We start from the raw sequence: 20,941 nt of genomic DNA on the forward strand, positions 1-20,941 counted from the left end.
TCAGCCATCTTAATTTAAGAATAGACCATTTTTTAAGGCATAGTAAAATACCCCATAGACAGTAGTGAAAGGGATAAACTGCGCTGTGTGTGGTGATGAGATGGAGTAAATATGTCTTAGATACACGTTAGATCTTTTTCTCTATCTCCTTTTGTCTCCAACAGTACTTTAAATAATGGTAACAAAGTGACAAAAATGAATTTTCCCAGAGGAGTACTAAAAAAATCTACAGATCTGTCAATTTACCATTGCCTTTCATACTGAAAGAAGAAATCAGGCTTAAGACTCCCGATTTATGTTGCTTCTGAATAACATTTCTAGTCTGACTTTGGATCTAAGATAACCCTGAAGGATATGAAGAGGTACGCTGAATGAGCACATTTCTCAAGCACACATTCACACTGCTTTTCAAGCAGTTTCAGGTTCTTTTCCCTTGTTTCTGGTGGAGAAAGAGGGCAGTGGCAGGGGTGCTGGGTCTGTAAGTCTTGCATGGTAATGCAACTTTCACACGTGACTGATGACCTAAGCAACACTGGGAAGGCTATTCTTGCACAATGAGAGAAAAAGTACTGTCTAATCTCTCAGCCCTAATACAAGGAAAACGTTTATGCAGAAGAATGGATTTTCTACCAGAAAGGCTTTAATGATCATGCATTTATATTCTCAAATTCCCAATCTCAAGAGGTAAAGTAATTATGATGTCATTTGTAATTGCGATTTTTTTTCTTTACTTGTGTAAATCTAACACCAATGAGATGAGGATTAGGTGTACTACAGTCTTTCTTTACTGCCTGATCCTCTTAAAATGATTAATAATATATAACACAGGGAACACATGCAGCTTTCCTCTGTGTTTACTGGCTATCGCTCTGTCCTTGCTGCGTTATAGAACATTTACCAGAATAAAGGAAGTGCCTTACAAACTGGATATATATCTGACCAGGTCTAGGTGTTTGTTGATTGTTTTCTTTTGGGGAGAGTAATAGGCTGGCAAAACATCCGAAAGGCAGTATAAATAATCATGCTGAAAGGAAAAAGGTTACTGATTTTTTTTTTACATGTACAAATAGGATTTTAATACAGGATGTTGCAAGGCACATGCTCCACAACTTGATATCTCCATACAATTTCAAAAGCTGAACAAGAACACTTACCTTTTGCCTAACGCAAAGTTTGTGCATGTGCAACTTAAGTGGTTTTGGTGGTTACTCTTGACACGCGTGAGTGCTAATTAGAGGATAGCTAGTACAATAGTTCTAGGGTTTCTATGAGCTAGTAGTATCAACTTGTGTGCAGATAGAAGTAAGTGGAAGCAGACTGTCTGGTTTTCTGCATTGCACTTAGAAGGGGTTTTGTCCATAGCACCAGCACATCTGGCTCAAGCTCACTGCTTGTGGGGACTTGCGGTACAATTAGCACTGAGACCATAATAAAGCACCATTGAATTGTGCTGCACAGCACTGCCCCCAGCTCATACCTTTAGTTATCTGATTGATAACTTGGCTGCAAAACCAAATTCAGTTACCTAGGATGAGTTTGCTGGCAGTACTCGTGGCTAGATCAGCTTATGCCAGGCGTGGAGGGTGCATAGTTTATTGTTCTGTTGGGACTGTGCTGGCTCATCATGGGACCAGAGGTAACTCAATCCTACAAGTTTGTTAATGAGCTCAGACTAAGAGGGGATGGAAAATGAAAATTTTTGATTTGTGTAGTTTCAGATGTTAAGTGCAGAGGAATTCTGGAGTCTGTCCAGAAGAGTAAACGGCTTACCAGAGGCTTAATAGGCTACCTACAGTTAAACTGGGGTATTGCCATGTACTGGCTGGAAACATAAAAATCTTGTCTGTATTTGCTAAAGTCATCCATTATTGTCATCTTCCCCTAATAGTGTCTTGAATAAAAGTAATTGCTATTAAAGGAGGAAAAACAACCGATTACAGTATTACATCTCCCGTTTTCTGTTAGACACATTTGAGGAGGTAAAGATGTTAACAGTTAGGTAGATCAGAGGATAATTTATTTTAATATGGACCTTTGGCAATTAAAGGAGTGACATACCTCCTTTCATAGAAGGTGAAGACATGCCCCAGACTTACTTCCCTCTTCCCTGTCAGCTGAAGCTGGGGTTCCCATTACATGTCTGTTAAATGTCATAGTGAAGAGGTGCTGTGTCCTGCTGTATGGGAACACAGCTGTTTGTTCCCTATGTAGAAGATTGGGTGGGGATCAGAGAGGATGAGACCTGCTGGGCATGGAAGGAGAGTTCTCGGTGTGAGAGCCATCACTATCTAAGGGCTTTGTAGCTGCTAACATCTGAGATTTATATTAGGAAGGAGTAAATGGTATTGTGATGGGAACTCTTTGACAGGTTGGATAGCCTCCTTCACCACCTGAATGGTTAGCTCAACTTATCCATCAAACCATGGGGGAACCTCTCTCCAGAGCATGGTATGAATTTCCAGTCAACTTAGCTGATTCCTTATTAAAAAAGCAGATCTGAAAAACTTTTTCTAAGGAGAGGGGCTGAAACTTGATCTATATTATCAAATCTTATTGAAAAAATAAGGTAAAGTCTGTTTTATAAAACATTGATAAAATGCCTACAGAAGACTTTTTTACCCTGTATTCAAAGGCATCATGAACATGATTTTTGGAGACATAAATTAACTGAAAGAGACCTTCAGTGAAAGCTGTGGTAGAGTCTATACTAATACTTCTAAAACTGCTGGTCATCTCTTCTAAGATCAATACCATCTAACCCAGAAGTTGCAGATTTATTTCATAATCAGACACTGATTATGCAGGAAGGAGGACGGTTACCAGTGCATAGTGCCAGGGATTAATCCTGGGCACTGTAGATTGACTGTGGTACTATTAAATTCTTAGGAAGGTCCTTGACAGCTGTGGGTGGGAAATAGAGCTCTCCTAAACTGTTCCTGAGTGAGAGCCAGAGGCTAGCTTGGGCCGCAGGCCACGCTCAGTAGGCAGTTTAAATGGGGCTACCTTGCTTTGGAGGGTAGGAGAGATCGAGAGTGTAAATACAGACTGCTCTGCATTAATTGACCTTATTGCCAGAGGGTGCTCCTGTGCATGTTGATATAATATTATTTGAAAACAGCTGACTTTCTGCCAGTTTTCCTTGTGCAACACCATGGGCTTCACTGGATTTTGCAGACCTTCTGGGAAGAGACAAGCATCTCTTCTGACAAGATGTTTGAGCCAAATGTATCCACTTTTATCTTGGATAATACTAATAATAACAACTATTGTTATTATTATTAAGCAATATGAATAAACCATAATGTAAATTTTCATGATGTTATAATTCATTAAGTTTTTTTCTCTTACACATAAGAAGTGCTTCAAGAAATGCTATTTCTAATCACAAACCCGTCCATGTTCTTTTGCTCATTTCTTTGTTCTGGCACTGCAGTCTTTTGGGAGTTGCTTCCTCCCCTCAAGCAGCTTATTGAAATGCTGTGTTGTGGCTTCCAAAATACTGCAGTATTTGGGTAAAAAATATATCTTATCAGTAAATAGTTTTGCTACCAGTGAGTTGCAGGGGTTTATCGTCCCATTCACTGACAGCTGGTTTCACAGGGTTAAGCATTAACACTTTTCTGCATGAACAGATGTTGATTTTTTTTAATAGAGATTGTGCACATGATTTGACACACAAAAATTCTGAAGAAAAGCGAAGACTTTGCCTGCTTTTGCCCTTGACCTTTTTCACTATTTTTGTTCTTGACTTTGGTGCCAAAGCTTCATTTGGTGCTTCTGCAGACAAGAGACGTAAATCAGGTGCCCTTCCTGTACCCTTGTGAATCATAGCAGATACTGGGTTTTTTTCTGGGTTTCATTCATCAGCTAAAGAGATTTGTTGAAAGAGGAAATCTAAATGTTCTGAAATACTGATCAGTTTAAGCATCTCTTGGTTCTCTAGCTGTTAAAAGATTCTGTGTGTTTTGCTAAATTTTCAGTAGCCCAACTGTCTGTAATGTACCAACTTTTCATATCCAGAAATCAATTTAATAGGGGGCACTTACAAGAAAACTTATGTGGATTTCCTTTTGACTTTTGAGTGAATTCTTTATTCTTCCTGCAATTTCCTCACTCTTCAAGCAAAACTGTTTTTGTGTGTGTTTTCTTTTCTGGTGTTTGTGAAGATTAAATAGATTATAGGGTGCCTTCATGATGAAAATACCTTGTGGATGGTTATTAATTGGCAGTTAAGATGGTGATAACTTCTAGTCTGCCTGACTAGACTAATATGCCTGACTGATGTTCTTTGGAGCCATGTATGATGTGAAAGTTTGTCTACATAGTGTCCATGTCTTTTCATTTTTGTGCAACCTGAAAGTTACCTGAGAGACAGAAAGAAATGATAATAACATCCAGGCGAAAAGGACGTATGCATTGAATGTATCTTTTTAGGTAAGAAAATACTGCTTAGCAGAGCTGTAGCATTTTTACAGCAAGAGCATTTCTACCTACTTATTGTGAGAACTTTGTATAAAATTCCTTTTTCTGACTTTTCCTCTAATCCATAATCTCAGCTAAGCTCTCATGCCATCGCCAAAAATGCGTATATTCCTTCCTCTGTTGGTTCTGGGACATAGAAATGAGATCTCTGTCATACCCATGGTGTTCCATGCCAAAGATCTGACACAGAGTACTGAAAGGGTACCATGCCAGAGATGATTAGCAAGGTCATTTCACTGCATGTCCATAAATACTTGAGGCCATTCGGCATAGATGAAATAGGCAGCTGCCTCAAAGCGTCTCCCAGGCTGTGGGAGCAGCAAGCCCAGCAGCATCTGGCTCATATAGAAGTAGTATCCTTCAATCAGCTACTTGAGTGTTTTGTATTATTATCTATGGAGTGGGTGATCAGTGCATATAAACGTGTATTCTGAGTGGCATAACTGTAATGATAATTATTGCTTTCATAGATCTGTGATTTCTGTAATTGGATATTTCATCTGAAATATAAGAAACCCTGAACTGTAGAAAGTCTGTGCCTATTGCAGAGGCAGGCATCGGGAGAGGTGGAAGGATGCTGTAGCTGTAGAACTACATTTCATTCTCTTCTATTCACTAATATGGTAGTTTTTTTAAACAATATATAGAATTTTTAATTGAAAAAATAATTACATTGGGTGGATTTTTCACAACTGACAACAGTTGGCAGTTGACAGCATGCCAGCGTTTTTAATTGATCTTCTAGCACCAGGTGCACAGCCTCCAGTTGACAAGTTGAATGGTTGCCAAGAAATACAGCTGGAAGGTACCTGCTGTTTCAGTGCTGCATGTGCGAAAACAGATGGGGACATGTGCTTTTGGAAATTACTGTCTCTGAGCCCACTCGTTATTTACTGCTAGCCACTACAGGCAACTTCTGGGTGGCATCTCGCTGTTTGCCAAGTCTGGCTATTGCCAATTTCACTTTTTTCTTCTCTGTGGTGGTGTCTTGATAGTCTATTGCCTGTCAAATTCAACAGGAGAGGAGTTAGGCTAACCCTTTTTAAGACTCAGGTTCTTGTCAGAATGGGACAGTTCTGAGAGAGAAAATGTCATCTATCTATGCTTCGCTATCATTTGACTTTTCCAGAAAGCCCCAAGGCATGTCTGCTTATCACCTGCAAAATCCTAATTATAAGGCTTTTGATACTTGGTGACTATTCTAACAGTTCACATTCACCAAACATTTAATTAGAACTGTTTTAGTGCAAGTCCTTTGCTCATAGAAAGAATTCTAATGATCCTTGGCAAAGTAAAAAAACCCTATTACATATTGCAAATATGGCAACATGACTGAAGTCCCTTCTAGAAATGCAACAGGGAAGGCCCATGTATGTTTTCTTGTGGTATCTACATTTTAACACGTAGTATTGTTTTACCATCAAATTTTAACTTGAGAAACATTAATAGTATGAAGTTTTGGAGACTGTTAATTCCTGATGCTACCAAGCTTTGAAAACAATTATACGAAGTGCAAGTTTAGATCTTTCCATTCTACTAATCTCTGAACACATCCAAAAACATTTTAGGTGGCAGTTATGTATGCAAATGTTGGTTAACTACTACAGTCAGGGTCTGTGCATTTTACTGTCATTATTGCCTCACTTGTATTTATGGTGTTAAAGTGCCTGACACACCAAACTGAGATTTTTGGGGATGGATGAGGAACTTCCTTGCCTTTCATTAAATTGCTCTGTGATGCTGTCATTAAACAATACAAAGTGATGATGCTACGCAGCTGTTCGATAAGTAGATCTGGGCTTGTGTAATTCAGCATTTCTTTAATTTGAACTGAGTGTGCCAGTTTGCTTGAGCTTCTATTTAATTTTATGTAGCTGTATCATTTTAATTGCCTTAATGGTCCAGTATGACATTCTGGACAGAAATATGCCTTGGATCTGTGTCTTGCATAGGTTTGCCAAACTTGGCACAGAACCATTTCTAATCAGGCATGATCAAACTTTGATCAATCTTTTGTATAACTTTTTGTATTGGTTTCAACTGGAAAACCATAGGAAAAAGTTGGCAGCTGAAGGTGTTAGTGACTGAATAATTGATAATCTGTGACTCAGATTATGACTGAGATTCAAAATTAATTTACAAACATTAAGGGTTTAGGCCAATTTTGTAATAGAAATATGTCTACCTGTGTAAGTATACATGTATGTATATGCCTGTGTGTAAGTGTGGATACAGATCTAGATACAGGTATCTCAGTACCTTGTCCTGATGTTAACTCTTGTGTTCCTACTATGGTACTGTCAAGTAAGTGTACGCTTCTCCATGCCTAGTTAGTGTGGGTCCTTCAGATAGCATGATGTCCCACAGGAATGTTCCACAGAGAGGGATCTTCTAAGACCATAAACCCACAAAGCAATGTCTCCCTCTAACCCACAGATGCAAAAGGACAAAAAGACATAGACACCAGCAGGAAGCAAGGTTAACAAGGAGAGGCTGCTTTTCTCACCTACCTCACATGGGGCCATGTAATAGCAACCTCCATTTGCACTCCAGATGGGGAAAGCAGTAAAGTCCATAGACTTCTGCTATACCTCTTGATCACCCACTGACAGCTCTCTCCTTTGGTTAGTGTTGGTTTTCCTTGGGATTCACAGCTTCCAAAACAGACAGGTGTGAGGAAGGATTGCATTGTGCAGGAGGCTGAGATACGGATTTAGTAGCGCAAAAAGGCCTGATACAGGTCTAATACCTTTCTGCTGCAGTTTCCCATCTAAAAAAAGGGAGATCGTGTGCTTCTCTTGCTTTTGCTCTTTTGTTTATTTGTTTGTTTGTTTTGGGGGGATTTGTATCCCCTTACAGAATTATGTGCCTGGTTTTTATTATTTGAGAAACACACAGCTACCTCCCTGCATGTGGTGGAGTTGGTTATATGACTCACAAGAAGCCCCTCAAGTCCCAGTTTTGGTGTTCCATGACTGCATTACACCTCACTGCCTTCGCTGCCAGGGACTTCAAACCACATGGCAAATGGCCCCAGAATCTCCCGTGCTTTCTATGTGGCTTCTGCAAGGCACATGGCAAGCATCTGATCTGGGGTAAAAAGGAAACGTGCCTCTGATCCTCGTGAGGCTGATGGACGCTGTGGGCACTTGGGAGTGCTGAGACATGGATGGCATCAACTCAGATCCACTTTGTGAAGTGTATGGGAAAGAGACCAGCCCATTACAGCCTCTGTTCACATAATCTTCAGCTTTACTGCAGATGGAGACCTAAGTTTGGGGTTTTTTTTCACTTTGAATTTCTTATTAGTTTCTAATTTCAATTGAAAACTAGCACTTCAGGAGAAACTCCCAACTTTCTCATGCCTTTGACATTCGCACAATAAACTGGCCTAGGCTCTGAGCCCTGCGGAGAGTCCGAGAGGAAATTCTGGACTGGCACACAGCCAAAAGATGTATGGACTGCCAGTCTGTGGATATAATTTTTGCACAGCAAGAATCAAAACACCACTGTTTAGAAATCAGGTGGGGAAGTCATTACCAGGTACTGTGATAATCATACTCCCTTTGGTAATTTTCATCTAAGCTTTTAAATTTGTATGAAATTAGTAGGGGCCCTACTGTGTTGTTGGTGATGTTTAAAATACTACTTTCATTTGCAGTCCTTGCCTGAGCCTGGTTCCTATGGCTGTTCTATGGCTATTCCAGTTTGTGCAATGATACGTGGGACTGGAGTGCTGGGTTTGCAACACTTGCCAGTCAAATTCCCATTGCCACCATCACCTGTAGTGACATCCCCTGTCAGTCCCTCTTTGTGCTGTTCTGTTGGCTCTGGTGTTAATCGCAGAACACCCCATCAGTGCTCACTGGCACAGAATCAGAGTGATAAAATGATCGCTGCTGTTTGCAGCCAGACTGGCATATTCCATGTGCCGTACCCTTGTAAAGCATACTGTTGTAAAGAGCTGAATTTGCTCCTGGAAGGGCCTGAGGAGTGGCAGAGCCGAGGCTGGGGAGGAGGCGGGACTGTCTGGGCAGGCACAGGAGGTGATGAGCTGGAGCGCGATAAAGGGGATGCAGCATCATTCCCCGCTTTTGGCAGCAGGGAAACCCTGCCCTGGCTCTGCTGCCTGCCGAGCCCTGGCTTGGAGGGGTGCAGTGAGCCCCTGAACCACTGCAAGGGAGACAGGAGGGCTGCCTGGCCCAAGCAGGAAGCAAAGGCCCTTTCCAGCAGTGGTGAGTATCTGATGGCATTAATTCATTCAGCTGGTGGTCTGGAACTTCCCCCAAATTCTCCCTCAGACTATGTCATTATCTTAAATAAAACAGATGTGCAACAACTCTGAGCTCAACTCCAATGAGCAGCGCTTTCTCTGTTTTCCATAGCAGGAAATCTGTGTCCTTGGTTCCTAATATGTGTATGTACATAGCGTAGACATCTGTCAACTGCGTATTCATTATCTCGCTGCATCACATCTGTCAGGCAGATTTAATTAAGTGAACGTGCTTTCAGCTCCAGCGAGACTTTCTGTGCATGCGAAATGCATCAGACCCCAAATGTGGTTTTGGTAATCAGAAAATTGAGCAGAATGAACTAGGGGGAAGGCAAGAAACAGTGTTTGTTAGTGTTTCCAGGTTTGCTGCCCCAAAGACTGTGTCTCCAGGTTTTTGGAAGTGCTTGCAAATACCAGGTTGTACAATGTCATGCAAAGAGAGGGTGCTGGAGACGATTTGGACAGTTGGAAACATTTTACTACTTATTATCTGTTATTTCCTTCTTCTGGTAATTCTTTAAAGAAATGCAGTTTAATCTTTGAAGTTTCCTCTATAAATTGTTAAACGCTCTCCATGTTTTTGAAGCCCGAAGTGCAGGCATGGTTTTGCATGCATGTGTGTGTTTACTTTTCACACTTCACAGCTCAGTGTTCTTACAAACCATCATTAACGTACAAGGTCATGCTCAGTCTCCAGAAGCCTTCTCCAGATGGTGTGAAAGTGCAAACAGCCTTTGCTACCTCTCAGGGAAATACATTGCAGGAATGAGCCCCCCTCCTCTCGGATCACCTTCGTCTGAAAATGTGGTACGAGAAACTTCAGCATCTGAGCGAGCAATAATCACTGGAGGATCACCCGGCAAGTGTGACGGAGACACACCAGCATGCATGTTTTGCATGTGACGGTCAGCGATGCAGAAGTGGCTGTCGGCACCTTTGACAAGCTCCCTGCTGCCAGGGGTGGCCGGTGGCACTTGCTCCTGGTGCAAGTCGGAGCAGCCTGGGACCACTGTAGCTTGTAGCAGGTAGGTAATGTAATGCCTTGATTTCTTACTAAATTAACTTCTGCCTTGAACTCTGAAAAGAAGGAAATGCAGCCCTGAATGTTTGAGGGAGCAAAAGAACTAACAAGTTGAATGCTCAGCTCCCAGGTGGATTTTACCTGCTTTGAATATCTGCCTGTGCTTAGCGTTACCGCTTTGAACCTTGAATCCTTGCAGTAAAGCAGTTCAGGGTAGCAGTCCCTGATAAGGAGTGACCCAGGCCTGTAGAGAATAGGAAGGCAGGCACCAGACTGTTTATATTAGGAGCTTCTGGAAAGGAATTTGCGTTATCAGTCACAGACTAATTTAACTCTGCTGAAGTCCAACAGTTTGCATAGGTGCAATAATAACATAACGGGAAGGATCAGTCGTAAACTGACTTGTAATCATGCTGATTTAAATACCTTCCTTGACTTAGCTTCTATATGAACAATATAAAGGTGCCACATTTCGTTAATTTTTACGTTAAATTTATTTGAAATGCGGGTGGAGGGGTTTTTGTGTTTTGAACAGTCTAACTCATAGATGTTCTGAAACTCTTCTGTAAAACTGGATTTAAGATCTAGAGCTGCCAGGAGTTTCTGAGTTCAGGAAAAAGGATTTCGTGACAGCTCATTATAATGCAATCTTAATGTCCTTCCTGGACTAGATAACAATTCGGAGTTTACCACAGGAACTTAATGAAACAGATTTTCCCAGTGGATCAGTCATGAAAAAGTTGCTTATGTCCAGCAGAGACATCTCTTTTGAAGAGGAAATTTCATCTGGCACATTCTTACCAAGAAACTTCTCGTCTTGGCCAGGTTTGGGGACTGAAGGGCAGAGGGGTCTCCTGATGCAGCAGCAGTGCTGTGTACAGTGCTGCATCAGGAATGCAACCAATGTACCCTATGGCAAACTGTCTTGGGTCTCCTTTTTAAAACCTTTAGTCTTGTGGTATTGGGTGTAGTATTTTGTTGTGTTATTTTTAAAGTTCTAGCAGCTAGATGCAGGTTATTACATGAAAATCACAATTACAGATGAAGTAAAATGCCAATTTTAAAAATTATGATAAAATTCGAAGTCTGAAAATGAGACCAGGACCTGGAATCATTACCTGAACCAGAAATTAACAACTGCACTCCTTTTCTAGGTTTTACCATTTCCAAATGTTCCCACTTACCAGACCTCTGTGAAGTTTTATGTCAAAAAAACCCATGATGAGTCTTGAAAAATAGAGTTTAGTAATACTACTGATTTTGTCTTGCCTAAATCACAGTGGGCAGAGTTCTGGCTCCCAAACGTATGTAGGGTTGGTGCTCCCCATCCTTGCCTTGTTTATTATGGCATAAAGATAATTCCACTGAAATGTCCACCTGACAAAAAGCTTAGAAACATTGAACGTCCAAAGGGAAACAAAACTGTGGAACAAGCCTGTCCGTGGCCCACCTGAGTCATGGTCCCTGGGAACTCCTGTCCTTCTCTTCCCTGTCTCTGCCTGCCACAAGGATCTTCTCAAAGTCCACAGGAGCTTTTAAAAACAGCTCACTGCTCCATGTACATCAGGAGAAGGAGATGACCCATCTTCAGCTGTCATTTTTAAGTATTCAGTGTATTGTTAGGTAATTTCAGAACAAAATGAACAGACGCTTGAAAGCAATTTAAGTAGCTGCAACAATTTGAGCTAAGGTGTTTGATGTCTCTCTCTGCTGCTTGTGTGTCTTCACCAAGTTCAAAGGCTTAAAATATAAACCCCAAATGTTTGTTTGTTGTAGGATAATGCATGTGTTGTACCTCTGCTCATGCTTTTATGTTTGCAGCTGTAGCCCTGTCTAAATTGCTGTTTCTTGAAGTCTCCCATTCATGGTCATGGTGGTACATTACACATTTCCTTTCTGGAGGGCTAATTAATGTCATCCAAATTCTGAACAGTTAATTTCTAGGTAGTCTTGAGGCAGCTGCACGTCTTTAACCAAAGAAACACTCTTTACTTGAATAAATGGTCCCTACGCTCTTTTATATTTTATCAAGCTAACTTGGGAAAGGCAGATGTTTAACACTCGGATACTGTTCTCTCGAATGGGGTTCATCTGGTCCCTGCTGAAGTCAAGAGGATTCCGCTCAATTTGCAAAAATGTGAGGTTAAAATCACAGGAGGAGGTAAGCGATCCAGTCAACCCAGTATTTTTTTGGTGGAGCTCTTCTCTGGTGGCAGTTGTTTGCTGTGTGCATGGGGGGAAAGGAGTCATGCTGTCAGAGCAATTAAGGGATGGTGACAGCCTTTGTGGGCACCTGTAGTGTTTGGGCTTAGTGCTTGGGTCTCCATGGCCACTTCAGACTAGGGAAGCAGACCCTTAATCAGGGACTTCGGCTAGACATCAGCTCTTCTTTTCTGATTTTAAACCTGCCTTTTGGGAGAGGGTTTCCATAGCCTGTTTCCTTTGGCAGATGATTTGCTTCAGTGGAGCAGCTGCATCCTTGTCGGTGAAAGAAAAGATTAACAGAAATGTGCACATATTTAATATTTAGATTTAATTTTAAAGTTTTTAAAATGTGTATTTTTTCATGAACCCTGCTTGTCTGTCATCAGATTCCTCTCTTTGTTGCAGCTTGCTCTCTTTATTTCATGCTCTCCTTTTGACAACAGTGAAATATCTGCTCATTCTCTGGCTTAGCAGGCCACAGTATTTTTCTTTTCTCTCCCTCTATCAATATTGTCTCAGAGTAAATACAAAACAAGGCGGCAGCCAAGCTGTCAAGTGGCCTTTCTTCTAGTAGGTAGTTTCACTCCTGTTTTTCCCAGCACTGCAGCGGAGAGATATGCCCAGTAGCTATTCATTTCTTTAGCTGTCCTGGCAGGAACGAGTTGCTGTGAATCCAGGGAACAGACTAATCTTCTTCAGTTTAGCATTTAAAAGCTGGATGTCCAGTTTGAGTTGTCATCTAGACTCTCTCCCCTGGCTTGGCAGAGAAAGGCTATTTCAAGGGTGATCCACTGCATCCTAGAAGAGGGGGAAAAATGTCTATAAAACTTTCTTTCTCTTTACTCAAAACCAGCTACATGACTGGTTTTCTTAGTCTAGAGGTTTCATTTCTTATCAGCCTAGAATGAAGCAGGATGAATGTTTGTTCTGCTCAGGAGCCAGCATCTCCTGGAAATGGAAATGTGACCCTATTTGGTTCCCGCAGTCCTCAAGTGAAGCCTTGTTAGGCTAGATCTGCCCTAGCTGAAATGAAAAGAGAAACAAGTGAGACTACCTTAGTAGTGGAAAAATAAGCATTACATCAAAGAGTGATAGAACAAAGGAATGTTCATGATTTTCAGTTCAAGTTTCTCTTGAACTTGCACCACTACCTTCATCAGTGCAATCAAAATAGGAGTTTGTATAAACTCATCAGCAACAGCATCACAAAAATCCCTGCAGCTCAATGCTCTTAGCCTTGCCCTTTCCTTACCTAAATGGAGGTATTAGTATTCAATTATTACCACTGTTTTGGGGGATTAATACAGTTCAGCAAAGCTTGTACTTTCAAACACAGACTATTAGAGATGAGAAATCCACTGGGTTAAGATTTTCTTTTTTTTCCAGAAGTTTTCTTACTGTACAATAAAAACCATTTTAAGGTATTACTGATAAGTTAAAGTGCTAGTTTAATACAGTGTGAGGATTGGATTTCCTGACTGGGATATCTGCAAGAAAGTAGAAAGATTGATTGAGGCTGAGAAAATGTTAAAACAATAATACATAAGAGATGAAAACAGTAAATCTGATAGGCTGCTTTACGGAACTTTCGAGACAACGTCATCCTGACACACAAAGGCCTTCCTTGGCTGTGAAGACACAAAAATAAGTAGTTCAGTCAAATCAGCAGACTTCCACATGGTGATGCAGGGCTATGAGACAGGAAAACAGGGATGGATTTAAAATACAGAACTGACATGGAAAGAGTGCTTATTCAGCCCTCATGTCTCTGGCAGCTACATGGTGCTCTCTCCATGTGCTTTCATGTTGGAGATTTGGGTCCAGGCCACCTCAGAGGTGAAGGAACAAATGCCGAGTTCAACTCTAGACTTAGTTTTCTTTCTGCAGTTCACTTTTGGGATCTCAGTGTTTGGTTTCAGATCAAACTTTCTCTCCCAGTAGAAGACACTGTAATGATTAGTGGCTGCATTGCAGTCATGAAGGCCCTAAGAAAGGTTTGTATGAACAGGTGAAGAGAAAAAAAAGTGGAAGGGACTTTTGGGCACACAAGCCCTTCTTTCACTCTCAAAGCCACAAATTTCAAGCTAAACTATTATAGGAGAAGTTGCTTTGGGAATAATGTACTTCTGGCAGGAGAGCTGCAGACATACATGGCACTGGTGTAAAGCAGGAGTGTTAGCAGTGGAAGACGGGAAGTCTCGAGGCCAGTGGAGTAAAAGAAGAGACTAAGAGTTTTGAAGCATAGATCTGTACAACCAGGAGATCTGTACAAGCAGAAGTGCAGGTGTGCCATAGTGTAACGAGTAGTTGCATGGCACAATGGCGGTTTTCATTTGGTTCCCTGATACGCTGCACATTTCTATTGTGCAGCACAAGAATACTTAATCTGTCTGTATGTGGTGTCCCACTTGTGAAAGGGAGATAGTTTATACAGCTTTCCAAGAGGTGTGAATTTGGATTTGCTGAAGGCTGTGAGCTATGTGCACTGGAATGTCTCAGATGGATGGTTTTTAAAAGCCAGGGTAAATGCAGAGGTAGTCAAGTAAGCTACTAAGTCTCTGAAAGGAAACATATGTTCATTTTATGTATTTGTTTTTCTGAATATGGTGAATTCATGCTTTGTTTTGCATTGGAGCTTACACTGTGGCATATGCTTTACTGATAACAGGAAGTTGAGCCTGCAAAATTCATTATCTAATCAGGGAAGGATATTTGCAGCAAAGGTAAGAAAACTAGGATGAAGGGATACCAGGTTAGTTTTAAATTTATCTCATTGCAAGAAGATTAAATTGATTGGGAAGTTCAGAGAACAAATCTGAACCTACTTATTAATACACTTCCAACAGCTGAGATAAATAATTTTTTAGGAGTCCAGCCTCAAAGCTGTTTGGTAGCTAGTGGAGCTGTGCAAATATTGGAGATACTTAATGCTTCCTAGGCACGACTCACTGGGCTGATCCTTTCCCAGCTAGACTATCCGCAACAGTTGTGCAGTGAGAAGGCTAAGCTTTCACCTGGATATGTGCTTCTAACCACCACAGCAGCATATTGTTGGTAACAGTTCTGAAGTAGGAATATTGTGGCCATCTGTGTGAGCTGTTCTTGCATTTGCCAAGTTTTTGAGCCACATGGAATTGTTTGGTGCTGAAGTCTTTGCTTAGGAAAAATGCTAGTGTTCTCTTGATGTCAGGGGTGGGGAGGAGAGTGATGACTTTTTGGCAACACGTCAGGAAGGTAAGTTGATGTTTTCCAATACCAACTGCCTAAAAAAATTATACTGCCACAGTATGGCATAGCCGGACCTGTTGTGCAGAAGCAGTACAGCACATTCTCAGAGCAGTAGCTGCTATGGGCAGCAGACATCTGCAAGCTGAGCTCTTCGCTCCTTCTTAAAGATTAAAAGTTTCTTCTCTTTCCTTCCTAAACAATGTGATTAGCCTATTAGTATCAAAAAACCTATTAGTATTTCTTTCTCTTAAAGAATTTGTACTCAGGGTCTTTTAAAATGAGGTAATATGAGCATTGTGCACTATTTGCATGCTGCTGGGTCAGCCTAGAAAGATGGGCCCCTAGAAATTAGTATAGCCCTGGGGACAAGATGTGTTACCAACACTCAGGTGTTACAGGCAACCCTACTGAAACCTTGTTGCAGCAAGGTGGTTTTTGTTCATTAAAAATAAATGCAGATCTGCTCCCCGAAAAAGATTTTCCTCTTCCTTTGTCAAGGCTATATGCTGGTGTAATTGAGCATAGGCAAATTAGAAGTAAACTACCTTTCTCAAATCATCCTTCTGTAATTTGATCAAAAAATGTGAAGGTATGTGTCAGTGCTGATAATTAGATACACAGGCACAATTAATAAGATTATCAGTGGAGTCCAGGCAGTCTGCCCCGCTTCAGACATTAGAAGTAGACCACCGGCAGGTTATAAGGCTGTGGGTTTGGGTTCAGATGACACCCCAGAATATTGCAGGGCTGCTTCAGGCAGGATAATGAGGCAGAGGGAAAGGTCTGATCTCTGTTGGCCGCCTTTGCTAATTGCAGCATGCCCTGAGGGTATTGGGCTGGGCAAGCTTTCGTTAGGCAAGTTTTTGGTGCTGCTCCATCCCACCTTCACAGCACTAATTTAGAACTTGCTGTTCCTGGCATTTGGTCACTGAAAGGACTGGTGGGATCAACAGAAATAGCATCACTTTAATTAAAAATAAAAATGGTGCTTGGCAGAAAATGTGAATGACTTGTGTTCACTTCAGTCCAGCTTTTAAAGGTACTTGGGTGCTTAAAGATACAGGTAGGTACTTGCAAGTTTTTTCCAAATTAGCTGTATGCTCAACTCCAATTATTTTTAATGAGACTTATGTGCCTTCTTATTTCAGAGATGCCTGATAGGAACATATGTGAGGCTTAAAGCACAGGAGGGTCTTTACAAATCTGCTATGATGTCACTATTGAAAATGAGACTTCATTATTTAAGCATTACAAGTCTGATTTGACATTAAAATGATCCGTAGATTGTATTGATGCCTTTGACCTTTTAGTGTGCTTACGGCATTTGCATTGCATAGCCAATCTGTAAAAAACAGGGTTTTCTAGTTTATCCGAAGAATAATTATGTTGCAGATATGGGCTGGTATTATGCAACTGCATATGTGTGAGCGAGGAGGAAGGGAACTGCATATTGTAGCATTTAACAACAAACACCAGAGTTCGTTCCGAGACCACTGTGGGGAGCACCCGTGCTTTCGTGCTGCTGTTGGAGGAAAAGTGGACCTCAGGTTTGAAGAGTCTCCTCTCCGTGGCCTGAAGGCAACACTGTGTAATGTGACCCAGCACATGGGGCACAGGACTTGGCACCAGGAGAACCAGGGCTCAGCCCCAGCACCTGAGCTGGCATAAGACTGCAGGCACCTTCCCCGTCTTTGCCAGTCCAACATCTTCTCCCTTGGAAGGTATTTTGAGATCTCCCAGTGCATGAAGCTACTAGCAAAAAGTCACCTTCACATGGTGAGCTGTATGCCACAAATATATGGGCCCAGCTGTGTATGGGTCAGGAGCAAGAATAGGTAGTCTATAGAAAGAGACACATTGTCAGCCAAAGGGGGCAGAGAGGTCTGGATGTCCCTGTAACCAGAGGCTGTGAGAAGTTTGTCTGTCCTCACCCATATTCATGGTTCATTTTATGCTCACACACAGACACAGACACGCACACATCCTCTTCTCTCCCCAGGGAGCTCCCTTGCATATGGTATTTCCGCTACTGCAGGAAGTAAAACAAATGTTGGGCTGTAAATATGAATTTTAATGCTAGCCAAAAAGCTGTGCTGATAATGATGCCAGTAAACGCTATGGCTTCTTAAAAGCATAAGTGTTTTTTCAAATAATAAATGATAAGCAGTTATGGAAGTGGGGAGGAAAGGTAGTTAAAAGCAAACTGTATTGAAAGAAGATTAAAGTGTGAGCATACATAGGAAATGATGTGCACTAGTTTGGTTTTAATTCTTTTGGAAGAAGGAGATGCAGAAAAAGAAAGTACTGAAAGCCAAAACTGAGACAAACATCACCATACAGCGGAATAATAACACAAATGGTTACAAACAGCATGTTGATAACTGTAATTAATGTGACTGTAACCACAATGGTAATGATTTCTTTGATTACTTAATGTTGTGATGTGACTCTGAAGCCACCTGCCAGGTTTTGACCTCAAAATCTCCTTTTTCCCTAAAATAGAGAAGAGAGGGACTAAAATACAGTCATCACCATAGCTAATTACTTAGTTGCTCGGTTGCCATGGGTGCAAGATGTGCTCCCAAAGTGGTGGCAAGGTCTGTTGTATTAGTGTGTTAGCACTGGATGTAACTGTATGGAGTTTGCTGAAAATTTGGGGACAAATAGCCTTTTCATTTTAAAAGCAATGTACTTTCCAGCTGGCTGAAAGAATTTGTGCAGAAGTCAATGAATAGTTTTAGCTATAAGCAAAAAGAAAACTGAAAGCAGAATAATTGTGGATCTTTTTAAATCAAAGCATTGCAATACGTTGTTTTGAAATGACCTTCTTCTTCAAAGCCTGTCCTAGTGTGCACTTGAAAAATAGTACAAGACCCTCTCATTGTTAGGGAAAAAAATTGTTTTTCTATAAAACAAAATATGAGTAATATTAATATATTTTTTACAGTTTTTTTCTTGACCAAAGCACAGAAATCTGGACTCTGTGTGCCATTGTGTGTGTGTGTATGCAATAGCTGAAATAAACTAAGATAATAGAGGAGCAGTTTTGAAAAGGAAGATAGCAAGACTAGAAGCTCATGATGGTTTAGCTGATGCCTTTTGTATTTTCATTCCTTTTTGACATTTACTACAGACCAAAACTAGCAATTAGATATTCCTGGTTTGCTCTTTTTTGTCTGTTATTTCACAGGGACTGTCAGTATATCCCTTTGAAATAGTACAATGCAGAAAATAATTTTCTACTTTTTCTGCTTGCTTTTTGTTTTCATATAATTGGCATTTGAAAGAAGTGCAAAAGATTTCCATAACAACAGTCCAGTGCATCTCCTTAATTCCAAGCACAAGGGCACATCTCTTTCCATTTCCAAAGCAACACTGCAACAAATCATTAACAAAAGGTTGGTTTTTTATAAATATATATATAGTAGTTAGTAGCTTTCCATATAGTTAAAACCTGAGAATCTGGGCATTTGAAAACAAGTGGGACACTGGAGATGAATTAAACTTCAGGCAGTATTGCTTGAACACACTGTGAGATACTGCAGATCACTGACCTGTTATGTACTCACATTACCAGGAGGCTGGTCTAAAACTTAACAGTAGTTTACAGTTTATAGGGAAAGGCATTTGCATGTTCACAGGATAATAGCATCATACCCAGACAATAATCTCTGCTGCTTGGCAAGCCAGAGCAATAAACTGTGAGTTAAGAGATGTATATGCAAAATTAGAGTTGAGCCCATGATCATCTATCTATATGCCAAAGAAGGGTGCAGGCAATGACTTTTGAGATGTGGAGCCCTACTTCTGTATAATGCTGCTGCTTTGAGTGTCCTTAATGCTAATCCAGACAGGATGCAAACCCACCACCCTTCTGCTGTGAAAGCAGAAAGTTTGCGTTTTTCTGCATGGAGGTGAATGGGCCCTCGTGGCCTTTACTGACTTTGGGATTTGATGCGGTCCTTATGGAACTGGGAGGGACTTTCTGGTGGTAGTTGAGCATTGTAGGCAGCAATGTCTAGCAATTTCCTCTAGAAAATGATTGAATTTCATCTGGAAATCTGTCTCCTGGGTTCTGCTGGAAATTAGTTCCACATTTCCAATTCCCTGATGATTATAAATGTCTTGTTTTTCCAGACTCTGTTTACTCGTTGCCATTTTGTGTCCTTTTGCTCTCGTCCCAGTGTCATCTTTTACTTTAAAAGCTCGTTCTGATGGAGAATTAGCTGTCCCTTTCCTCCAGTGTGATTACCAAAAGTAATCTTATTCCTTCCCAGCTGTGCCCCGACAGTCTTCAAATGCTTGAAGTCAGGTGTGATTTTTCTATATAAAGCACAAATAGTCAGTGTAATAAATGACAAGAGAAAAATGTTGGACAGCTCAGTGGAAGAAAAGATACATGGTACTGTTACCTGTTTGATTAGTTCTTCAGTTCTTGGCAAGAAAGATTTTCAAGTTGGCCAGACTTCTAAGTGGATTCATCTTTTCCGTCCTCACTCTCCTCTATCTACCCTTTCTCCCCTGTTTTACTGTGTGTCGTGGACTAAAGCTGCATTTTGGTAGCAACAATTAAACGCTGCGGGTGCACTTAGATTAATGTTTTTGTTTGGATCAGAGTGCAGGTTTGAAGTGAACCTCCTGGTTGCCCACACTTACTGTGCTTCATTTTGTACCGTGGAATGGTCTCAGAGCCCATGAGCTGCGTTGTTTTAAGAGGAAATTAAGGTGGAAGATACGCTGGAGTGCAGCACTTCAGCCACAAATGGGCATCCAGACCAGGAGGCCAGACTAGAAATAGTCTGAAAAAAAACCCCAAGCACAGTACAGTCTGAAAATTAGGTCCCCAGCACCAAGTGTTTCAGTCTACAGGTCTACCCCCATGGTTCACATTACTTGCTATTATAGATGTAGGCTGTCTTCTGCCCCTGTTTCCTGGCTGTCTGAGGGGGTGGGATGGGTAGATCATACCTGCATAAAGCTTTTCTTTGCCCTTGTAATACCTCTGCATTCATCTGTATCACTTTTAATCTTCTACAGAGTGTTTATCCTACCTTTAGGGAAACAGACGAAACTACCCAGAGGAGAGCAAACCGCCTGTTCCTCCCGTATATGAATGCAGTCTTGCAGAAGCACATCACTGGTAATCAAGATTAGGAACCAACAATGCGTTCACCTCCTTGAAACAGATGCCTTTGGATGGTATCCCTTGTTACCTACTGACTCATAAATACTAATTTGGGGATGAAGACTATTGTACTACTAAAACGTACACTGAGATAGGTGGATTAATATTTAAAGGCTTGAGTTAATACGGCAGATTTAAACCCTGCATTTGAGTATATTGACTTTTCTTTCCTTGGTGGTGTAAGCCTAAAGATTTGTCTTTAAATCTTGCTTATTAGCTTAAAAATGTTGTCTTGTATCAGAAGGAATAACATACAAACTCGTTAGCTGCCTTCTAGTCAGATACATTTACCAGAGATTGGAGAAGGAGCAGCTAACCTTTCTGATGGTTGTTCATCTCATTCAAGGTGAGCTTTGGTTGCAGTCCCTATGTTTGGAGAGGTGCAGAACAGGGCTCATCTGACTGCGGTGCTCCAGACCTGATCCTGCACTTGCCGTACTTGAGGTGCTCTGACTTGAGAAAGAAGGGCTACATTTTGAAGGAATAGGAAGAATACTTGTATTAGCAGCTGATTAATTAGTCTTAACACAAGCCATAGCCTGTGCCT

General features: G+C 41.1%; 1 long non-coding RNA gene across 1 annotated transcript in view; it reads left to right on the forward strand.

Annotated features, from left to right (window-relative positions):
• The window catches only part of LOC138690354 (uncharacterized), a 35,916-nt gene extending 16,252 nt beyond the window's left edge, over window positions 1-19,664 (forward strand). The window contains exons 5-7 of the long non-coding RNA XR_011329211.1: window positions 165-9,780; window positions 11,809-14,704; window positions 19,394-19,664. This is a non-coding gene — a long non-coding RNA (uncharacterized lncRNA). The remainder of the gene's footprint in view (window positions 1-164; window positions 9,781-11,808; window positions 14,705-19,393) is intronic.
• The last annotated feature ends 1,277 nt before the right edge of the window (window positions 19,665-20,941 follow it).

Source organism: Haliaeetus albicilla, chromosome 2 (assembly GCF_947461875.1).
Source record: "Haliaeetus albicilla chromosome 2, bHalAlb1.1, whole genome shotgun sequence".
Classification (NCBI taxonomy): Eukaryota; Metazoa; Chordata; class Aves; order Accipitriformes; family Accipitridae; genus Haliaeetus; species Haliaeetus albicilla.